General features: G+C 44.0%; 1 protein-coding gene across 1 annotated transcript in view; it reads right to left on the reverse strand.

Moving 5' to 3' along the window:
- The window catches only part of TMEM170A (transmembrane protein 170A), a 162,269-nt gene that overhangs the window by 54,322 nt on the left and 84,285 nt on the right, over window positions 1-23,662 (reverse strand). The window lies entirely within an intron of this gene.

The raw sequence follows: 23,662 nt of genomic DNA on the forward strand, positions 1-23,662 counted from the left end.
TACAATCCCTTGAATACCAAATGAAAGGACACCACACAGATATATATTGAAAATATATATAGATTTATTTCTACAAATAACCCTGATACTCTTATTGAGCACAGAAGCAAATGCGTTAAAACAAAACAGTTTAAATACACAAAAGTTGCACAATTATGGATGAGCCCTAGGGGCCACCTAAACCATATACTAAAATAGTGGTATAAGAACCACTATGGGGAAAGTGAAGAGGCCTAGGGCCTGGGGAATCGCTGGAGCTGTTCGGGACTAGCAGTGAAGAAGTCGGGAAAGGCCCGCGGGACTCGGGTGCAGTGCGGAAAGTGCACGCTTTACCAATGCAATGTCAATGGTGCATAAAAGTTACAAAGTTAGTTATTAAGGAACCTTCCGAGTGACCTAGAAGGATGAAACTTTAGACACAGACACTAGAGGTGTATACCAGTGTGGGAACACCGGCGTTGCTGAGTTACCTCACCCACAGGAAGCGGGTGCACAGGGTCGAAGTAGTGTCGGGTTTCGTCACGCAGGTCGATGGTGCTTGAAGCTGAAGATGCTGCAGGCGGCTCGATGTGAAGAGTTCCGGTGGATCCAAGGGTGGATCTGAAGAGGTGAAGACCTGAAAGCAGAGGGGACAATGTTCAAAGTCACTAGCCAGTGACTACCGTGGAACCAGATTGGAACCAGGCGATGTCGGGTGCAAACAGGTGATGTCGTGAAGATTGTCTCTGCAGCCACGTGGACACGAAGAGGTCAAGGACGTCCAGGAGTCGGTCACGAGCTGTCCCACGTAGGCTCTCGCTGATGGCGGTGTCGGCAATTTGATTGGAGCAAACAGGCCTTGGCTAAAGCAAGCCACGCAGGAAGTGATTCAAGCTTCTCACTCGGACCAGCAAGGTCAGAGCGGGTGCTCCTTTTCAGGGGAGCAAGGGCCAATCTGGAGCAACCAGACCAGTGGTGTAGTTCGCCGTTTTCGTCGCCAAGATGGCCGCTAGCCACGTGGCAAGTGGCCGGGATGGCGCGTCGAGTGGCACGGTGCAAAAGGGCCCCACGCAGATCGTGGAGATGCTGGGGGGCTGATCTTCGGTGCAAGGGCTGCTCGAGGTTAGGGCTTCTCAAACCCCAAAGCACAGCATCGAGGGTGCCTCAGGTGCTGCGCAGTCAGCTTCTCGGGGGTCTTTCAAGAGGTCCGGTCCCACGTCTCTCGGTGCCTCCACGGGTCCCTTCTTTGCAGGGACTGTGGATCGGGCTGTGAGAAGTCTGGGAGTCTGGGTCTTGTCAGGCTCTGGGCTCGGGCTCCGGCGGGAGGCGGCGGCAAAGCAGACGTCGAGTTGCTGGATGGTGCCTGTGTTCACAGGGTGGCCACTCCTAGGCCACAAGGGAGATGCTCTTCAGTCTTCTGTGCAGCAGAATGTCGAAGTCCAGTCGTCTTCTTAGTTTCAAGTTGATTCAGGATGATCTGAAGTCTCAGGACACAGCTCCCACTCTTATTTGAATCTGGGGGGCCGGATCACCTACTAGGTCCCTCCTCTGGGTGGAACCAGGAAGGGGGGTGGTTACACCCCCTTTCCTTTGTCCAGTTTCGCGCCAGGACTGGGGCTGGAAAGCCCCAGCACCGGTTTGAACTGGCCTATGCACAGGGACACCTTGTGTGCCCCAGGCATGTCTGATTCTATTCAGCCCTGTCCTACCCAATACACAAAATCCTGTCTGGGGTGGTGCTAGCACCCCCCCCCCCAGGCAGGAAACCCTTTGTCCAAGCTGCCCTCGCTGGAAGGACTCCCAGCAGCAGGAGGTCAGACTTGTGTCTGTGGTGGCAGCATCCATTTTGTGATGCTGAGGCTCTGTTTAACTTTAACCGGGCTTCAGGCTAGGTACATGTCGTGTCCCTCTAGAAGGGTGGAATGCTACCCCCGTCGCCAGAACTGGCGAGGGGGTAGTATTCCAATTCGTATGACACCTTACTCGACATGTTTTGATAAAGCCAAACCCAAGATAGCATTTAACCGCGAGGTTCATAATGCACTTAAGAGTATATGGTATGGCAGTATCATGAAACAGCTAAAGGACATGGTTCCGAAAGCTGCAGACAGGCTCAGCTCATGCCAGAGCACTATCTCACATATTCCCAAGCACTCTGCCTCCAGGATTGATGAGGCCTTCCATAGGAGTGGCTGATAGGGACATATGTGTCCATTTTAGGTTAGGTATAGGCATACTACACCTAAGTAAGGGGTGGTTACACCGACTTACCCCAGCTGAGAGATCAGCCAGTTGTGTCAAATATGGAGGCCAGTCCAGGGGTGGCATAATACATGCTGCAGCCCCTGGTAAGCCTTGGAAGCACCTATGCCCTGGGTACCTGGGTACACTGTTACAGGGGCCAATAAGGTGAACCAGTTCCAATGTCGTTATGCACCTAAAGTACATGGGTAACAATTTAGAGAGAGAACAGCAGGCTGTGGGTCTGATTAGCAGGCCCACAGCCACATTAAGTCATAAACCAGTGAAGCAAAAAGCAAAAATTTGGGGTGACCATAGGATAGCAGACCCTACTCTCCTACATTAACCAATACAACAATGGTTTTTTAAATCCACAATCTCTTATCACCCTCACACTTATGGGTAGAATTTAGGTATTTATTTATTTTATATTATTTAATTTCTAGCGGGTTTGCACAAATTTGGGGTCATTAAATAGGTCTTAACCTAATTTAGGGTTTTAATTTAACAAGCAATCACCAGGTTTGCACTAAGATAGGAGGCAAATAAATTACAAAACTCAAAACATAAAGCATAAAATAGCACTAATACAGATTGCAACAATGATCAAAGACGGGAGTGGTATTTACCAAGATAAACATACAACTATTACTATCTGCATTTATGCAAGTATCAAACACATGGTCAGTTTTTATCACACAATGAATTTTAACGCTGAATAATATACAGGATATGTTATCACGTTTTATTATCAAAGTGGATATATACATATTTTATGTATTTATTTTTTTACTTAAATTATTTATTTATTTATGATATTTATATGGTCAAAAGCGTTTTAAATTCTAATTAACCCTTTTTACATATTTAAAAAACAATTTGCAAATGTTTTAAAAAAGGAACACGCAAATCTTTTTTCTATGTATAGTATGTGCTTACTGTCTATGGATTTACTGTGATTCTGTTGCCTCTTGCACTAAGCACTGTCACTTTAAGCATTATAAAATGGTGTACATATTAAAGCAACGTATCATTCCAAGCATATATTTACAGTGAATGCTAAACGAATGAACATATATATATATATATATATATATATATATATATACACATATACACACATGATTAAATGGCTCATAAATACAGAAGAAAAAAGGGCCGAAACCATTTCATGTCAGATTACATAAATCAATTGTTGTTGACAAGGTGACACATTGTCTCTGGAAGTTTTTGCAAATAATTCTATTCTCTGTGAATCGTTCTACTATAAGCAGATTACTGTGCCAAAAAATGAAAAATACAAAGTTGGGAAAAAAAAGTACTCATAGGAAAAAGGTTCCAAAGTTAGTCCTTGTTTTGAAAAATGAAGGTCAAATTCAGAGTATCTCAGAACACTTTGTGCCAGATCAAACGTCAGTGTATGGGGATGGAGAAAACATGAAATCTTCTAATCCTGTAGACAAAAAAATCGGCTACCGTTGTAGGTAAAAGTTGGATTACCTCGTTTAGAAGACAAACTGCACATAGATGAGAAGCATCGCCTTCAGCATTGGTCACATCTGCAATTTTCAGAACGGATGTTACCTGTGTGCCTGTCGTTTCCTCTCGTCCCTCAGCAGTAGCAATTTGAGTCTGTGAGATCTCAATGAATTGGTAGCCGCTGGGGACAACACAGAGCATGGGCCGTTACAGGATCCAGCAGAGTATCGACATCCGTAGGCATGGCTGATGGGAGTGTTAGACAGATGTCTAGCATGCATTCTTCACTGCAAAGCAGGCAGAGTAGAACAGGTAAGATGCAATCTTGCCAGATTGGTCTGAATGACAGAAACCATGTGGTATTTAATTCTCGTAGACGAGGTAAACCCAAAATTTGGACGATGCGCTCACGACACTTCATCTCCAGTAGAGCTCATTCCACTGTGAACTGGGTGTCGCTGGTGATTTGGCTTGCCATATTGTAGCAGTAGGTATAAAAACAGGATCTTTGCAACAAGTGCTAAAAGGAGCGGCAGTCCGCCAAACACAGAGTGCACGAAGTTTGGAAAAATTCCGAGGACTGCTTGAAAAGGGGTTAAGAGTCCTGAACACACGTTCTTAAATACAAGTACAATGCCGCTCGTATCAGACATGTTTAAGATATGTTCCAACATTTCTGAGAAATGTATAGGGCAGTTTGTATTCAAAAGGGCAAGTATCTCGGCAGAAGTCCTTACGACTTTTAGATCTTAGGTTTCTTTGGCAGAGATCAGTGGCACTATTTGTTGCAAAAGAATGGCTTTCATTCTGCTTAGAGTATCAATTCGTATAGAAGGGGTGTTCAGTGAAGGCCATAAAGGCGACTCCCTGACTGTATTTGTGGAAACACGACTTGCATACAGCAAGTGACCTTGGTTGTAACCGTTACTAGATATGGGATACCTGGCAACATGCCACAGTAGCTGTGATCATTCAACATGAGGTAACTTCCATTTGAAAGTTGTCCAAAAATTGGATTAATCACTGCAGCTGGAGAGCCTTGCGGGTGACAGGATAAGTTTGGAGTGGAACCATCACAGGCCCCGTGTAAGTTAATACCCTGACAAAGGAGAGAACCGCTTAGTGCATTTTCACAGTTAGTACCGCTAAGAAATACTTCACACCTCTCACTCCAACATCTGTGTGTGTAAGGTAAATACCAGGATGTCTTGATGTATTCTTTACCCAACATTTCATATTTGCCTGCTGCTGTATGTTTTAGGCAATACTGAAAATGGAAAATTGTAACAGGCAAAGTAATTTTACCATGTATAATCCACTCAGTAGCTGGTAGCTTTGTGCCAGTTTCATCTGTTAATCAGTGAGATTGAATTCTGAAAACAGTGACGTAGTGTTGATTAAACGCCAAAGCACATAGCCTGAACACAAGTTTTGGAGCGTCCAGCCTAATAGCATGATAGAACATAATTGAGACTGACCATGTGGCAACATGATCAAGTCTTATTCCATGATGTCTATGGCAGAAGACACAATGCTGTCCAATGAATAGATCCTGGACGACCGAGTTGTTAACCTATTGTCTACTACAGAGAGAGATTTCTCTAAATTAACACAATCAATTTCTCATATTCGTTCTGCAGTCTCTGCTTGGGTAATCTTCCATATTTCGTTATAAGCAGAGTAGATACTGGCATATATGAACCGTTTTTGACGCGGTTTTCTTGGTCCTAGCAAGAATTCCCTAAGGTCTGCGCCTTCTTTAAGTAAAGACAAGTGTTGTTTTACATCCTCTAGTGTAGCTTTCTGTTGCCAATCAAGACAATGTTTCCCTACACTGTATTTTGTTACTACCCCTGGATGCGGTCTTTGGACATATCTTGGGTCTGGCCTATTGATTGTGAAACCCTGTGTTCTGTTCAGGAATCGATCTTGACAGTTGTTTGTGTCTGTGGGCCAGAGCAAACATTTGTTCCAATCTGGATCTGATCTGTTGTGATGCAAAATAGTATGTATGTTGGCCTCCCCCTGTGTAGTGCTATTACTTGCAGGAGCAGGTATGGACGGAGTGTTCATGTCCTTGATCTTGGCTAACCCAAGGTAAGACGTTTGTTGGACAGTGTCATTCAAAAACATAATTTGCTCAGGGATGATACTGTTGTAAATGAATCTAGGACCCTAGTGTAAATGTTCCCGATTCATGCCCTTATATAGGTATAGATTATCCAATCCTTATATAGGCATAGAAATCAATACCATATTTAGACTGAGCCTATGCAGCCCAAATACAACATGGCTACTTCCACTAAGTTCCAAGAATCAATAACGATTTCTTAGAGAAACCCGCCTTCAGCAGCTAGGGACTTCTCCTTGCCTGAATACTAATTTATCTAGGAAATCATGGAGTTTTCGAAGAACTAAGTCTTTGATGACGGAATTAAGTCCAATCATACTTCAAACTCGGCACCTTCAAAGTATAAATATGCCTACATTTGCCCAGACAAACACACGGTGGTTTGGAACAGATCGACTAACTACTTGCCCGACGCCCTACAGCAGCAAGTGTCGAAGGAGCCGACCCTCCAGCTGACGCACTGAGAGACGCTGTCTTTTCTCCTGCAGAGAAATCCAGCTCCAGTGTTTCCAGGCTACCCTTGCGGGTTGCTGGGAAATCGAGTCCTGAGAGAGAGATACAAGACCTCCTTCATTCTAAACCAAGGTACGGAGCTGATTAGACCCTTAGAGAATTCTTGATTAGATTCTTGGCAGAGAAGTACTAAACTTAAGCTACTCCTCACTTACTTCTTCCCTCGTACTAGACCCTTGGTTAGGTACACCAGGGTAGGCGTATTTTAGAAGCACCAGTTGAGTACTTTTAGTCATTATTTTATCACTATATGTATTTTATATGTTTTAAGGGAATTTATGGTTTAGAAACCATATCATGCTTTTACAGTACTACTTTATAATACTTTTCGTATTATATGCCTTGTACTTTATACCAGTATTATATGTATAAAGTACATGATAGCCAGAAACCGGTCCTTGGATGCTTGATTCCGGTCTGGGAAAGACATGGCTTGGTAGTTCGGACTGGACTGTTCCCATGAGGCACAGGGTCAGAGCTGATTTGCATATAGCCAGTGTCTAACTCAGGGTGGTGTGGAGTGCAAAAAAACGATGGATTTAGGCCCAGATCCTTGTACTGGTGTGAATGTATGACATTGTTCTACATTCTGTCCATCAACTGTGTTTTTTGCAATTTTCACCCCGAGTGGGCTGGGTATGCTCAGACGTGAGTCCCAGGCTCTCCACACCACTGGAGTCAAGCTATCCAGGCTGATGAAGGCTGATAGCCAGAAACCGGTCCTTGGATGCTTGATTCCGGTCTGGGAAAGACATGGCTTTGTAGTGTAGTTCCTATTATCCCAATAGGCTCTGCGCATTGGAATAATACCTCCAATAGTATAGGCCTAGACCAGACGTTAACTAGGTCTTCTACTGTCGATATTAGACTTAAAGTTTTGGGTTTGCCAGCTAGCTCAGAGTTCACTAGAAACTTTCTCGACTAGGCAAGGAGGAGTTGAACCTCCCTGGATAGACAAGAAGGGATTTCGTTTCTGACAACCATAGAACATGACAACTTTGCTCTCCCCTAATCAAGAGTGTATCTCTAGAGTCGTGTGAAAACAAAAGACAACTTATTTTACTCAGTCAGTACGTGCATTCTTAGTTTCACTAGTTTGTAGAGAAAAAGGAAGAGACGGGCGTGTTCAATAAAAGATGTTGTTTATTGATCAGTCTCTTTTCTCGTACAAGAGAAATGGATCGATATTATCGCAATACTTATGGTTAAGTAAAGTGCATACAATAGAAGCAGAATTATGAAATAATACTGTAAAAGCATTGATATGGTTTCTAAGCCATATGCTAGTTAAAATGATAAAATAGATACATACATATATACATTTGACTAATCGTACTCAACTGGTGCTTCTAACCACGCCTACCCCGGTGTACCTGACCTAAGCCTAATACGTGGGCGGGAGTAGAAATTAGCAGTTTGAGTTAAGTTTGTTTTGCCAAGTGACTGACACAAGAATTCTCTGCAAGGGGTCATTCAGTTCTGTACCTGAGATCTAGGATGGTTTGAGGGATGGTATCTCTCGTCTCTGGTCTCGATATTCCAAGCTGCCTGCAAGGGCTGCTCGGAAGCGCCGGAGCTGGATTTCTCGGCAGGAGAAAGCAGCGTCTCGTTCTCAGCGCGTCAGGAAGGCGGGGCAGCGCCAGTGGGCTTCGCTCTCTGCTGGGCTTCGGCAAGTCTCGCTGCTCCGATCTCGTCACCACCGCATGTGTTGCTTAAGGCAATGTCGGTAATATTTATACCTGTAAGGTGCCGAGATTGACGTAAGGATGGACATAGATACGTCAATAAGGATGTCATACGAGCTGGTCGTTAGCACATTCTTATACTGAAGTTCTTTGAGAAATCAAAACAATGGCCGCAGGGATTTTCCCAGGTTGTCATAGGTTTGATTTGTTTTGAGAACTCCGTATGCCTTATTAGGGGCTGGAGGAATATTGCTTGCCTAATTAGATGGCAAGCGTTATGACCTAATCAGATAACGTGCTCCTGTGCCGTGGTCTGGCGTAATCAGATAACGGTTTCTGCATCATGGGATGGCTGCATCGTATCGTGTATACCTTACCACCCCAAAATACACATAATGCATTTCGAATTTATGTAATATACGGAAAAAAATAGTCACATGTACTATATGCACTCAAGCAGTAGAATAATGCTAAATTAATCACGCATATGTATACATTATTAGTAATTGGATATGAGAATTACACATGAAATGGCTCTTAATACAGAAGAAAAAGTTCGAGACCACTTCATCACAGTTCAAAAATATTTATGAACATACCAGCGGGCAGCTAATGTCTATGAAGTTTCTAAAAATAGAAATTTAGTTCTCTAAGAATAGTTCTTACTTTAAGCAGAAGATAAGTGTCCCGAAAAATTGTAAAAATATTTTGGGGCTGCTAAAGAAATTGCTGTCCGTGAACTGGAGGGAAAATTGTTCATGCTACTTTATTATTAAAGTTGAAGGCCAAATTCAGGGTGTTGGTAACGCCGTGTGCTAGCCTGCTCAAAAGTCGTTATTTCTGCTCTGGTGAGAACATCATATCATTGAGACTGTTGAAAAAGCTGTCAACAGCTTCCTGTGAGAGTTCCACTAACTCGGAATAAGATGTAACCATGCATTCATGTGCATGATTGTCTTCATTGACGTTTTGATTAGTATTGCTGACAGAAGGTCGTACCTGATCGATGCTGCTTTCATCTTGAGCTTCACTACCCCTCAATCGTAGTGGTGAAGTTTCCACGAATGCCGTCATCAGGATTGGCATCCGTTGAGGGCAGCACAATGCATGAGCCGTTACCGGACCCAACAATGTTTCTGCATCCATTGGCGCATCCGATTGTAGCGTCAGACAGGCGTCCAACACGCATTCTTCTCCGCACAGCATGCACCTTAATACAGGTAAAACACATCTTTGCCATATCGGTCGAAATGAAAGAAACCAAGTCATGTTCAGGTCTCTAAGCCGGGATAGTCCCAGGATTTTTGATATCCGGTCCCGGTATCCAATGGCTCGGATTGTTTCTTCCCTTGTCGCAGGTGTTTTGTCTGTGACATGGTTTGCCATAACGAAATATTATGACCAAGAATAGGATTCCTGCAATTAGTCCCAAAATGAGGGGAACTCCACCAAAAATCGAATGGACGAGGTCTGGAAAAATACCCAGTATGGCTTTGAATGGTGTTAATGCCCCTGAAAACAATGTCTTAAATACATTTGAGACTCCACTGGTATCAGAAATATTTAAGATTTCATTCAGGATTTCTGCGAAATGTATGGGGGAATTAGTTGATAACAATGAGTGAATCTCTGCAGTCGTCCTTGCGACTAGGAGATCATACGTTATCCCTGGGTGTTGTCTTTGGGAATATCTAGGGTCTGGCCTGGTCAATGTGAACCCCTGTGTTTTGTTCAGGAATCTGTCTTGACAGTTATTAGTATCTGTGGGCCAGATTAACCATTGTTTCCAATCAGGATGTGTTCTGTTTTGGTTTAATACATAGTTTACGTCTATTTCTTCATCTGCAGAGCTATTGCTGTTCATTGTTGGTTTTGGAATAGACGGTTTATTTAAGTCTTTGATTTTGGCTAAGCCAAGACAGGTAGTTTGTTGAATAGTGTCATTCAAAAATATAATTTGTTCCGGGATCATGCAGGCTCTAAACAATGATTCTATACCCTGTACTTGCCATTCTTTCGTACCCCAAACACTTTTTACTTCAACATTTTTGTCCCAATAATCAAAACCAAATGTGTTCATTTGTTCGAAAAATGTGTCCGAATATATCAATTTTGTGTTTGTAAGCATGGTTTTTGTTCCTGTCTTATTTGACAATTTGAAATAAAATGTTTCAGCATTACTTGTGTTGAACCCTGAAAAATATGAATATTTGTCATAAAAGGTTCTTGGCTTCCTTTTGGAGGGGTTGCACAATGTTCCCATTGATTATAATTTAAAACATTTCTAGGTTGTGCAGTTTTATGTAGAAAATGGTTACCATAGTGGTTGTAACAGTACATACTATCATAATTAGACGAACCCTGCAAATAATCATGTTTGGTAAATTTAGCAGACATTACTAGGTCAGACATCATATTATTAATACTTTCAAAGTCCCAATCATCAGCAAATGAGCTTGGTTTTACAAAGTCACTTAACGAGATCTTGATTTGGTGTGGATATTTCAGGATTTCAACCGGACCATAAATTTCATAGTCAGTATTGTCCCATGCTACCCCACCCGGTATAGGATTGGCTGTGAAGTTGACTGAAGAAAGTTCTATTTTTCTCGACGTGTGAAGACGTGTGTGGCTTGAGGATCAAGTTGATTTTCTGGCTTGCTGTGTCCATTTTAGCATATTTTCCCTCAATGAAGCGTCCCAAGCATAGTACCATGATGAGCCAAAGTATGAGGAAAAATACACCAAAGGCCACCCAAAATTCAATCCATGGAGAAATCAGATAGGTTTCTTTCAGTTGTTTCAAAAGTTCCTTAGCTTTATCTTTAAAGGTTTTTGTTGATGGCTGTGTCTTTGATTCACTGAGGTCTTCAGAGGAATCATTGAAGTTTATGAAGTAGCCGGATGCTGTTCTATCAATTGTTCCAATTGCTTCAGGATTTCTGTTTCTTGCAGCTTCAGGATATTCATTTGTTACTTCGTTGTAGGTTGGTGCGTCTCTACTAAATGTTTTTATTTGGGTTCTTAGAGGTGTGAGTTCCATTGCATTGTTGCATAGTCCTTGTTGTTGTTCTATAGGCGTTTCGAATGTGATTAGCCTTTTAGTTAGCACCTCTGTGTTTGTAGCAAACCTTGGTGTTCTACTACTTATCTGGAGTCCACTTGGCCTACTGTTTGTTATCGGCCACATGATTGTGGTTTTACCAGGTCGATGGATACAACTCGGTTCTCCTTTTTACCAGCAAGCGGCGGTAGTACAACTGATCTTGTCCCGTTGATGGACAAGACAGGAACTGCTTTTCTGTAAGAAGGCCCAAATTCCTTCTTTACCGCGATCTTTTCTCTGACTAGATCCCCGACTTTTGGAATCCAGACAGGTCTTGCTGGGACAGGTGGTGTTTCTTCAGTGGTTGTTGGCTGCTGTTTCAACTTTATGTTGCTCAGGTCTTTTCTTGTTTCGTTTAAGTCCTGCAAAATAGCCAAACGATCTTTGATATCAAAGCTTTTTTCTTTCACCACTGAAGTCTGACTGTCGAGATCTAAGACCATCATCCTAGTCCCAAACAATAATTCGTAAGGACTGAATCCCTTCAGAGAATTTCTTGGCAGGTTATTTAGACTACGTTGGACACTTATTAGATGTTTGACCCACCCAGCTCCCGAACCTAATACCTTCGCTGTTATAGATTGCTCTCCGCCTTTGGTTTTTTCTTTACACCATCCCGTATCCCTCAGGAAGGAAGTGAGAAGATTCCCGCAAATGCAATGCTCATTCTGGCCAGGCACTCCCCACAAGCCCATAGGGTTAATGGAAAGATATTGGTCAGTACGTAGCATGCTTCTAGCGTATATGCCATTATAGGCTTGCAAATCTTGATATAACAGTTCTGGCGTCAACCGAAAGTTGGGGTCTACATTTTAAGTGAAAACTAGTCTCTATATGTTAATACGACGCATTATTCATATTGTTGATCCTTTCTGGTGTGAAACGCCAAGGTAATATACCGTTTCTTTCACCACTGCGATCTCTATTACAGTTTGGGCAGTTTTTTACAAAAATGTGATGATGCAGGCGCATGCCTGGCCACCAGTATACTGATTGTAATTTTTCCAGAGAATCTTTTAGTTTGAGGTGTCTGAGACCCTCGCCCATATGTGCGTCTGCTATTAACAAGCCTCTCCTGTCCTCGTTTGGAATTACTCTATCCCCCACTCCAGGGATTCGAGCAAAGGGAACGGAGTTTGCATCGATTCTGTATGTATAATTGAGTGGGTAATTGATCGGTAGTGCTGAGCAGTCGCCTTTTGATGACGTTTTCACCGCCAGCATTGTTTCACCGTCAATGTATTTTACTGTACGCTTTTCTCTAGCTACGGAAGCCGATTTAGTTGCTACCGCTGTGGCTGTCTCAGCCAATGAATTCCCTGCAACGTGAACGCCATCACGCTGATGACTCAGTGAGTGTATCACGTGAGTCTTTGGTAGTTCTTCTTTTAACAGAACTATTTGTTCCCAAAGCAGTTTTTGCTTTATTGTTGCACCTGTGTCATCTTTGTAACCGTTTTGAATCCATTTCTGCAAATCGCTGTTATATGATTTGACGCAGTAATATGAATCGGACACTATCAGTGTCGGGAATTCGCGATCTGCATTATCTAGCGCCATTTTCAATGCTATTATTTCAGTCTGTTGTTCTGAATTAGTTTCTACTGAGTGTGTTTTTGTTAATAGGGGTCTTAGATTTCCTCCACGCCACACTTCTTTTGTAATCTCACATGTGGGGTTGTATGCTTGTTCTCCCCAAACGGAGGGTTGAGCACGTCCGTCTGTATAGATTACACAAGCGTACTGTCGTAATGGCAGAATGTCGATTGGCAGAGGGAATGTTCTTTCATATTCTAGATATTTTAATTCTTTTAGTTCTGGATCAAAGTAGTATTTTACTTTGTCCATTGTAATGGAATTCACCCATTGTATCCATTCTGGATTCAATGCTGTTGTTGGTAAATTACACGGGGTTGTTAATGCCTCAAAGGCTGATTCTGCTGTTCTGACTGTGATACGTCTACCGTCAGCTTTATCTTTTTCTCTAGCTATTGCGGTTTGAACTGCATCAACAATGTTTTCTTTAATGCTGAACTTCTTTTCAGCTTCTGTGTACAAGTGTGATTGGAATGCAATTGGTACCTTTTCTCCCTCGTTAGAGGTCAGGTATGTGAATCCGCATCTTCCTGGGATGACTCGAATCACAAGATTGCGTGTGTTATCACGTGTTTCTAATTTTGTTTTAATTAACATGTCTGTTTGTAAGGATCTCAGAATTTCTGTGTGTATTTGAGTCCAATTGGTTTTTTTAAAATCTGGTTTTATTAGATCATAAAGGGGTTTGACCCTTTCTGCGTAATTTGCAATGTATGTTCTTCCGAAATTTAGGAAGCCTAGAATTGACTGTAGGTTTTTTGGTGTTCTAGGTGCTTGGAGTACGGCACATTTCTCTAGGAAATTGTCAGCCAGGCTTTTGCCTTCACTTGATAATTCATATCCTAAGAACAGGACTGTTAGATGGGCAATTCTAGATTTTTTAAAGTTGAATTTGTAACCCTCTGTTGCGAACCCAAGTATTATGGTGTTCACTCTCTTCAAGTGAGTATCCAAGTCATCATCTGTTAGGTATATGTCATCGACATAAGATAATGCTTCGTCGTCATAGGTTTGTAGTAACTCTGTTACTCTCGCTGAGAATAATCCTGGGATGTTCTTGTACCCCTGGGGTAACCGACAGAATTGTTTTTGAGCGCCATTTATTGAGAATGCGGACAAATATCTGCTCTCTGGTGCTATATTTTGACAAAAGAATCCATTAGAGATGTCTAATGTTGTTTTATATTTTTTGCGCACTATGTTATTCATTAGTGCAGCACTATGCGAGTTTTGCACTGCAAAAGTTTTGCAACATGAGTTAAGGTGTCTGTAATCCAAAACTAGACGATATGAATTGTCTGGTTTGGAGACCGGAAACAAAGGGTTGTTCATTTGTGAGGTGCAAGTTTCAATCACCCCCTGGTATTCTAGTTGATCTAGTATTTCTTTTACCTGTTTTTTAGCTTCTTGCTTGATTGGATACTGTCTTTGTGCAGTAGGTTTTGATTTTAGCTGGATTTTGTGTGGAGGAGATTCCTCATCCCATCCCACATGGTTTTTATATAAAGCAGGAGCTTGAGCTACTGCCCACTTTCTTGCAAGTGTATATTTTTTATGTATTGGAATATGATTTGAGAAGCCAGGCATAATTATTTCTTCGCCATGTGGGCACTCCCTGACAAACTCTGGTGGCCAGTCTTTTTCAGCTAGAAGGATGTCATAGCCTTTGGAGAGATTATCCCAAAATAGGCCCCTTATTTTTCTAGTCTTATCCCCTTCTATACGTAAAGTTATTTCATATATTTTGTGAGGTTTGCTAACTCTGGTGTCTGCAGTTTCCACTTGAAGGTATTCATTCGTGTCCACTGTCTCCAGATGATTCATAAGGACTTTGCGTGCTATGCTCACTTCTGCTGCGCTGTCTAGCATTGTCTGAGCCCACTCTCCGTTTTTCAGCTGTGTCCTCAGTATTCTCGGCATTGTTGAATACTTTAATACTGGCTACCTTCTTCTTTGGAAACTGTAATTTTTTATTTGGATGAGCAGGTTCCTTGTCTTTGGACTTGACGTGCCCTTCCCTGGGTTCCGATCGTCCTCTTCTTTCCGATTTCTGTGAGGAAGTCTGAAAAGATTGAGAGGGACGTGTATCAAAATCTTGATATCTATCAGGTTTCTTTATGCTATCCCTATTTCTAAGGTTGTATTTTTTCACAGAGGGCTCCCTTTGGGGAGACTTGGGTCCTTGGTCCGGAGATCTTTCTCTCCGCCGAGGAGACCTTCCTCTGGACTGGAATCTTTTTTCTTTTGGATTGGATTGTTTATTTCCATCCCAGCTCTTCTTTTGACTGTTTAGATTATTTTTAATAAATACCTTTTCAGGACTTTCAATTAGTTGGGGCTTCACTGGTATTCCACCCAAACTATCTCTACCTAGTTCTTCATAGGATTTTTCTATAATTCTGGCAATTTCAGCTGGTTGGTCTGCTATATCTGTCTCTTTTAACCTCTGGCGGATCGCCACATTTGCTGCTTCTCACTTTATGTTGGCTAGTAGTATTGCCGAGACCTGCTTGAAGTCTTTTAGTAATTTCATACCGAGAGTTAAAGCGGGTTCTGGACCGTATTCATCTTGAATTTGTTTTAGCACATCTGGTATTACTGACATGGATGGAACTCCATGTGTTTTTGTGTAAATGGAAGCAAAGACTGTACCCCAAGTGTCACAGTCCTCCACGTGTGGTGCGATTCCCATTGGAAGACAGATAGTCAGAATCCTGTGTTTTTCTAACGGGGTGGTATCTGGAAATACCGCCTCTATTTGGGTGATTTTTTGTGCTAACCAGAATGGTATTTGTTCCCGTTTAGCTGGTACTTTACCCAGACAGGACTGTATGTTCTGTGGTGTAATTTTATTTGTGTTCCCCTGATGAGGGGTCAGCTGTGGAATTCTAATTGTTGGTTGGATTGTTGAAGTCCGCATTACATATTGGACTAATTGTCTATATATTTTAATTAATTGTTTTAGTTGTGTTAAAAGATCTGCTGCAGACATTCTTTCGATGTCTGGGTGTGGTGTGTATCCGGCTAGGACCGGCCACGTCGCTCCTGGTCTACCTAATGGACCGAGCCTGGTGATGTGATTATTATGTTTTAGGGCGCCATTAAACAAGAGCAAATGCTCTTGGAATTTGAGTGGTACTTCCACCTCCTCGTAAGGAGTGTACTCATTAGGAGGTTCCTCTATTTTATAATAGTGGAAGTCCTTTGTTACAGCGTTTGCTGCTGGAAAGTTTATCCATGAATAGAATACCTCTGTCTGCCGATATTCGTGTGCCTCTATTACGAATATGACTGTACCACCTCTTGGTGTCAGTCCATTTTCTATAAGTTTTAAAGTTATAGATCTTCTTATGTTGACCGGGATGAGTTTTATATCCGGGTCATTTTCCTGCAGAGTATTATCAGCTTCTATGAGTTCAGCTGCTATTCTAACTCTCTCTCTTTCATCATCACTCTCTGGCATTTTACTGTCAGGAAGGTTATTCTGTTTGTTTGCAGATCAGGCTTCTTATGGAAACAAAGATTAGATGCACAATATTTTGGAACAGTGTATCCTTCAACGTTGACTGAACCAAGAACCATACATAGGAGTTCCCTCCTGCGAGGTTTGGCGGATATTACCTTTTACCCACTCCAGACGTCTTTGGAGTATTATGGGAAAAAAAGGGGTCTGAGTGAAAAAGCACGACTGAGTTACTCTTATGTCTTGCGTTAGTTTTATCGCCTATCCAAACGTTGGGCGCCATGTAGTGTAGTTCCTATTATCCCAATAGGCTCTGCGCATTGGAATAATACCTCCAATAGTATAGGCCTAGACCAGACGTTAACTAGGTCTTCTACTGTCGATATTAGTCTTAAAGTTTTGGGTTTGCCAGCTAGCTCAGAGTTCACTAGAAACTTTCTCGACTAGGCAAGGAGGAGTTGAACCTCCCTGGATAGACAAGAAGGGATTTAGTTTCTGACAACCATAGAACATGACAACTTTGCTCTCCCCTAATCAAGAGTGTATCTCTAGAGTCGTGTGAAAACAAAAGACAACTTATTTTACTCAGTCAGTACGTGCATTCTTAGTTTCACTAGTTTGTAGAGAAAAAGGAAGAGACGGGCGTGTTCAATAAAAGATGTTGTTTATTGATCAGTCTCTTTTCTCGTACAAGAGAAATGGATCGATATTATCGCAATACTTATGGTTAAGTAAAGTGCATACAATAGAAGCAGAATTATGAAATAATACTGTAAAAGCATTGATATGGTTTCTAAGCCATATGCTAGTTAAAATGATAAAATAGATACATACATATATACATTTGACTAATCGTACTCAACTGGTGCTTCTAACCACGCCTACCCCGGTGTACCTGACCTAAGCCTAATACGTGGGCGGGAGTAGAAATTAGCAGTTTGAGTTAAGTTTGTTTTGCCAAGTGACTGACACAAGAATTCTCTGCAAGGGGTTATTTAGTTCTGTACCTGAGATCTAGGATGGTTTGAGGGATGGTATCTCTCGTCTCTGGTCTCGATATTCCAAGCTGCCTGCAAGGGCTGCTCGGAAGCGCCGGAGCTGGATTTCTCGGCAGGAGAAAGCAGCATCTCGTTCTCAGCGCGTCAGGAAGGCGGGGCAGCGCCAGTGGGCTTCGCTCTCTGCTGGGCTTCGGCAAGTCTCGCTGCTCCGATCTCGTCACCACCGCGTGTGTTGCTTAAGGCAATGTCGGTAATATTTATACCTGTAAGGTGCCGAGATTGACGTAAGGATGGACATAGATACGTCAATAAGGATGTCATACAAGCTGGTCGTTAGCACATTCTTATACTGAAGTTCTTTGAGAAATCAAAACAATGGCTGCAGGGATTTTCCCAGGTTGTCATAGGTTTGATTTGTTTTGAGAACTCCGTATGCCTTATCAGGGGCTGGAGGAATATTGCTTGCCTAATTAGATGACAAGCGTTATGACCTAATCAGATAACGCGCTCCTGTGCCGTGGTCTGGCGTAATCAGATAACAGTTTCTGCATCATGGGATGGCTGCTAGTTAATTTGTTAACCAGAATAGGGTCAGGAATAGGGGGATCGATACAGAACCTATAGGAATACATCACAGCTTGGTAGTTCGGACTGGACTGTTCCCATGAGGCACAGGGTCAGAGCTGATTTGCATATAGCCAGTGTCTAACTCAGGGTGGTGTGGAGTGCAAAAAAATGATGGATTTAGGCCCAGATCCTTGTACTGGTGTGAATGTATGACATTGTTCTACATTCTGTCCATCGACTGTGTTTTTTGCAATTTTCACCCCGAGTGGGCTGGGTATGCTCAGACGTGAGTCCCAGGCTCTCCACACCACTGGAGTCAAGCTATCCAGGCTGATGAAGGCTGATAGCCAGAAACCGGTCCTTGGATGCTTGATTCCGGTCTGGGAAAGACATGGCTTGGTAGTTCGGACTGGACTGTTCCCATGAGGCACAGGGTCAGAGCTGATTTGCATATAGCCAGTGTCTAACTCAGGGTGGTGTGGAGTGCAAAAAAACGATGGATTTAGGCCCAGATCCTTGTACTGGTGTGAATGTATGACATTGTTCTACATTCTGTCCATCGACTGTGTTTTTTGCAATTTTCACCCCGAGTGGGCTGGGTCTGCTCAGACGTGAGTCCCAGGCTCTCCACACCACTGGAGTCAATCTATCCAGGCTGATGAAGCCTGATAGCCAGAAACCGGTCCTTGGATGCTTGATTCCGGTCTGGGAAAGACATGGCTTGGTAGTTCGGACTGGACTGTTCCCATGAGGCACAGGGTCAGAGCTGATTTGCATATAGCCAGTGTCTAACTCAGGGTGGTGTGGAGTGCAAAAAAACGATGGATTTAGGCCCAGATCCTTGTACTGGTGTGAATGTATGACATTGTTCTACATTCTGTCCATCAACTGTGTTTTTTGCAATTTTCACCCCGAGTGGGCTGGGTATGCTCAGACGTGAGTCCCAGGCTCTCCACACCACTGGAGTCAAGCTATCCAGGCTGATGAAGGCTGATAGCCAGAAACCGGTCCTTGGATGCTTGATTCCGGTCTGGGAAAGACATGGCTTGGTAGTTCGGACTGGACTGTTCCCATGAGGCACAGGGTCAGAGCTGATTTGCATATAGCCAGTGTCTAACTCAGGGTGGTGTGGAGTGCAAAAAACGAAGGATTTAGGCCCAGATCCTTGTACTGGTGTGAATATATGACATTGTTCTACATTCTGTCCATCAACTGTGTTTTTTGCAATTTTCACCCAGAGTGGGCTGGGTATGCTCAGACGTGAGTCCCAGGCTCTCCACACCACTGGAGTCAAGCTATCCAGGCTGATGAAGGCTGATAGCCAGAAACCGGTCCTTGGATGCTTGATTCCGGTCTGGGAAAGACATGGCTTGGTAGTTCGGACTGGACTGTTCCCATGAGGCACAGGGTCAGAGCTGATTTGCATATAGCCAGTGTCTAACTCAGGGTGGTGTGGAGTGCAAAAAAACGATGGATTTAGGCCCAGATCCTTGTACTGGTGTGAATGTATGACATTGTTCTACATTCTGTCCATCAACTGTGTTTTTTGCAATTTTCACCCCGAGTGGGCTGGGTATGCTCAGACGTGAGTCCCAGGCTCTCCACACCACTGGAGTCAAGCTATCCAGGCTGATGAAGGCTGATAGCCAGAAACCGGTCCTTGGATGCTTGATTCCGGTCTGGGAAAGACATGGCTTGGTAGTTCGGACTGGACTGTTCCCATGAGGCACAGGGTCAGAGCTGATTTGCATATAGCCAGTGTCTAACTCAGGGTGGTGTGGAGTGCAAAAAAACGATGGATTTAGGCCCAGATCCTTGTACTGGTGTGAATGTATGACATTGTTCTACATTCTGTCCATCAACTGTGTTTTTTGCAATTTTCACCCAGAGTGGGCTGGGTATGCTCAGACGTGAGTCCCAGGCTCTCCACACCACTGGAGTCAAGCTATCCAGGCTGATGAAGGCTGATAGCCAGAAACCGGTCCTTGGATGCTTGATTCCGGTCTGGGAAAGACATGGCTTGGTAGTTCGGACTGGACTGTTCCCATGAGGCACAGGGTCAGAGCTGATTTGCATATAGCCAGTGTCTAACTCAGGGTGGTGTGGAGTGCAAAAAACGATGGATTTAGGCCCAGATCCTTGTACTGGTGTGAATGTATGACATTGTTCTACATTCTGTCCATCAACTGTGTTTTTTGCAATTTTCACCCAGAGTGGGCTGGGTATGCTCAGACGTGAGTCCCAGGCTCTCCACACCACTGGAGTCAAGCTATCCAGGCTGATGAAGGCTGATAGCCAGAAACCGGTCCTTGGATGCTTGATTCCGGTCTGGGAAAGACATGGCTTGGTAGTTCGGACTGGATTGTTCCCATGAAGCACAGGGTCAGAGCTGATTTGCATATAGCCAGTGTCTAACTCAGGGTGGTGTGGAGTGCAAAAAAACGATGGATTTAGGCCCAGATCCTTGTACTGGTGTGAATGTATGACATTGTTCTACATTCTGTCCATCAACTGTGTTTTTTGCAATTTTCACCCCGAGTGGGCTGGGTATGCTCAGACGTGAGTCCCAGGCTCTCCACACCACTGGAGTCAAGCTATCCAGGCTGATGAAGGCTGATAGCCAGAAACCGGTCCTTGGATGCTTGATTCCGGTCTGGGAAAGACATGGCTTGGTAGTTCGGACTGGACTGTTCCCATGAGGCACAGGGTCAGAGCTGATTTGCATATAGCCAGTGTCTAACTCAGGGTGGTGTGGAGTGCAAAAAAACGATGGATTTAGGCCCAGATCCTTGTACTGGTGTGAATGTATGACATTGTTCTACATTCTGTCCATCAACTGTGTTTTTTGCAATTTTCACCCCGAGTGGGCTGGGTATGCTCAGACGTGAGTCCCAGGCTCTCCACACCACTGGAGTCAAGCTATCCAGGCTGATGAAGGCTGATAGCCAGAAACCGGTCCTTGGATGCTTGATTCCGGTCTGGGAAAGACATGGCTTGGTAGTTCGGACTGGACTGTTCCCATGAGGCACAGGGTCAGAGCTGATTTGCATATAGCCAGTGTCTAACTCAGGGTGGTGTGGAGTGCAAAAAAACGATGGATTTAGGCCCAGATCCTTGTACTGGTGTGAATGTATGACATTGTTCTACATTCTGTCCATCAACTGTGTTTTTTGCAATTTTCACCCCGAGTGGGCTGGGTATGCTCAGACGTGAGTCCCAGGCTCTCCACACCACTGGAGTCAAGCTATCCAGGCTGATGAAGGCTGATAGCCAGAAACCGGTCCTTGGATGCTTGATTCCGGTCTGGGAAAGACATGGCTTGGTAGTTCGGACTGGACTGTTCCCATGAGGCACAGGGTCAGAGCTGATTTGCATATAGCCAGTGTCTAACTCAGGGTGGTGTGGAGTGCAAAAAAACGATGGATTTAGGCCCAGATCCTTGTACTGGTGTGAATGTATGACATTGTTCTACATTCTGTCCATCAACTGTGTTTTTTGCAATTTTCACACCGAGTGGGCTGGGTATGCTCAGACGTGAGTCCCAGGCTCTCCACACCACTGGAGTCAAGCTATCCAGGCTGATGAAGGCTGATAGCCAGAAACCGGTCCTTGGATGCTTGATTCCGGTCTGGGAAAGACATGGCTTGGTAGTTCGGACTGGACTGTTCCCATGAGGCACAGGGTCAGAGCTGATTTGCATATAGCCAGTGTCTAACTCAGGGTGGTGTGGAGTGCAAAAAAACGATGGATTTAGGCCCAGATCCTTGTACTGGTGTGAATGTATGACATTGTTCTACATTCTGTCCATCAACTGTGTTTTTTGCAATTTTCACCCCGAGTGGGCTGGGTATGCTCAGACGTGAGTCCCAGGCTCTCCACACCACTGGAGTCAAGCTATCCAGGCTGATGAAGGCTGATAGCCAGAAACCGGTCCTTGGATGCTTGATTCCGGTCTGGGAAAGACATGGCTTGGTAGTTCGGACTGGACTGTTCCCATGAGGCACAGGGTCAGAGCTGATTTGCATATAGCCAGTGTCTAACTCAGGGTGGTGTGGAGTGCAAAAAACGATGGATTTAGGCCCAGATCCTTGTACTGGTGTGAATATATGACATTGTTCTACATTCTGTCCATCAACTGTGTTTTTTGCAATTTTCACCCAGAGTGGGCTGGGTATGCTCAGACGTGAGTCCCAGGCTCTCCACACCACTGGAGTCAAGCTATCCAGGCTGATGAAGGCTGATAGCCAGAAACCGGTCCTTGGATGCTTGATTCCGGTCTGGGAAAGACATGGCTTGGTAGTTCGGACTGGATTGTTCCCATGAAGCACAGGGTCAGAGCTGATTTGCATATAGCCAGTGTCTAACTCAGGGTGGTGTGGAGTGCAAAAAAACGATGGATTTAGGCCCAGATCCTTGTACTGGTGTGAATGTATGACATTGTTCTACATTCTGTCCATCAACTGTGTTTTTTGCAATTTTCACCCCGAGTGGGCTGGGTATGCTCAGACGTGAGTCCCAGGCTCTCCACACCACTGGAGTCAAGCTATCCAGGCTGATGAAGGCTGATAGCCAGAAACCGGTCCTTGGATGCTTGATTCCGGTCTGGGAAAGACATGGCTTGGTAGTTCGGACTGGACTGTTCCCATGAGGCACAGGGTCAGAGCTGATTTGCATATAGCCAGTGTCTAACTCAGGGTGGTGTGGAGTGCAAAAAAACGATGGATTTAGGCCCAGATCCTTGTACTGGTGTGAATGTATGACATTGTTCTACATTCAGTCCATCAACTGTGTTTTTTGCAATTTTCACCCCGAGTGGGCTGGGTATGCTCAGACGTGAGTCCCAGGCTCTCCACACCACTGGAGTCAAGCTATCCAGGCTGATGAAGGCTGATAGCCAGAAACCGGTCCTTGGATGCTTGATTCCGGTCTGGGAAAGACATGGCTTGGTAGTTCGGACTGGACTGTTCCCATGAGGCACAGGGTCAGAGCTGATTTGCATATAGCCAGTGTCTAACTCAGGGTGGTGTGGAGTGCAAAAAAACGATGGATTTAGGCCCAGATCCTTGTACTGGTGTGAATGTATGACATTGTTCTACATTCTGTCCATCAACTGTGTTTTTTGCAATTTTCACCCCGAGTGGGCTGGGTATGCTCAGACGTGAGTCCCAGGCTCTCCACACCACTGGAGTCAAGCTATCCAGGCTGATGAAGGCTGATAGCCAGAAACCGGTCCTTGGATGCTTGATTCCGGTCTGGGAAAGACATGGCTTGGTAGTTCGGACTGGACTGTTCCCATGAGGCACAGGGTCAGAGCTGATTTGCATATAGCCAGTGTCTAACTCAGGGTGGTGTGGAGTGCAAAAAAACGATGGATTTAGGCCCAGATCCTTGTACTGGTGTGAATGTATGACATTGTTCTACATTCTGTCCATCAACTGTGTTTTTTGCAATTTTCACCCCGAGTGGGCTGGGTATGCTCAGACGTGAGTCCCAGGCTCTCCACACCACTGGAGTCAAGCTATCCAGGCTGATGAAGGCTGATAGCGAGAAACCGGTCCTTGGATTGTGGTAAATAAATAAATAATACCCTATTTTTGACTAGACATATATCATAACAGATAGCTCAATAAATAAGAGTCAAGATTCGAGGTAGTAGGAGTTTCTGCAGGTTTAATACAGCATAAGGACAGGAACAGGACAACCTGCATAGGAATAGGATGACAGGGCCCAGCAGCTGCTGGGGCTGGGATGAGCGCGCTAACTTTTAATAACAATACACGAGCATATATACATAGCGCGAACACATAGCATTACATTGCAGTAGGCGTAGCAGTGGGTGGAGCAGAAAGCGTGACGCGTAGCAGTCGCGAAAGATAAGAGTAAAAGTAGGTGTAACTGGGCGTA

Source organism: Lissotriton helveticus, chromosome 12, assembly GCF_964261635.1.
Source record: "Lissotriton helveticus chromosome 12, aLisHel1.1, whole genome shotgun sequence".
Lineage (NCBI taxonomy): Eukaryota > Metazoa > Chordata > Amphibia > Caudata > Salamandridae > Lissotriton > Lissotriton helveticus.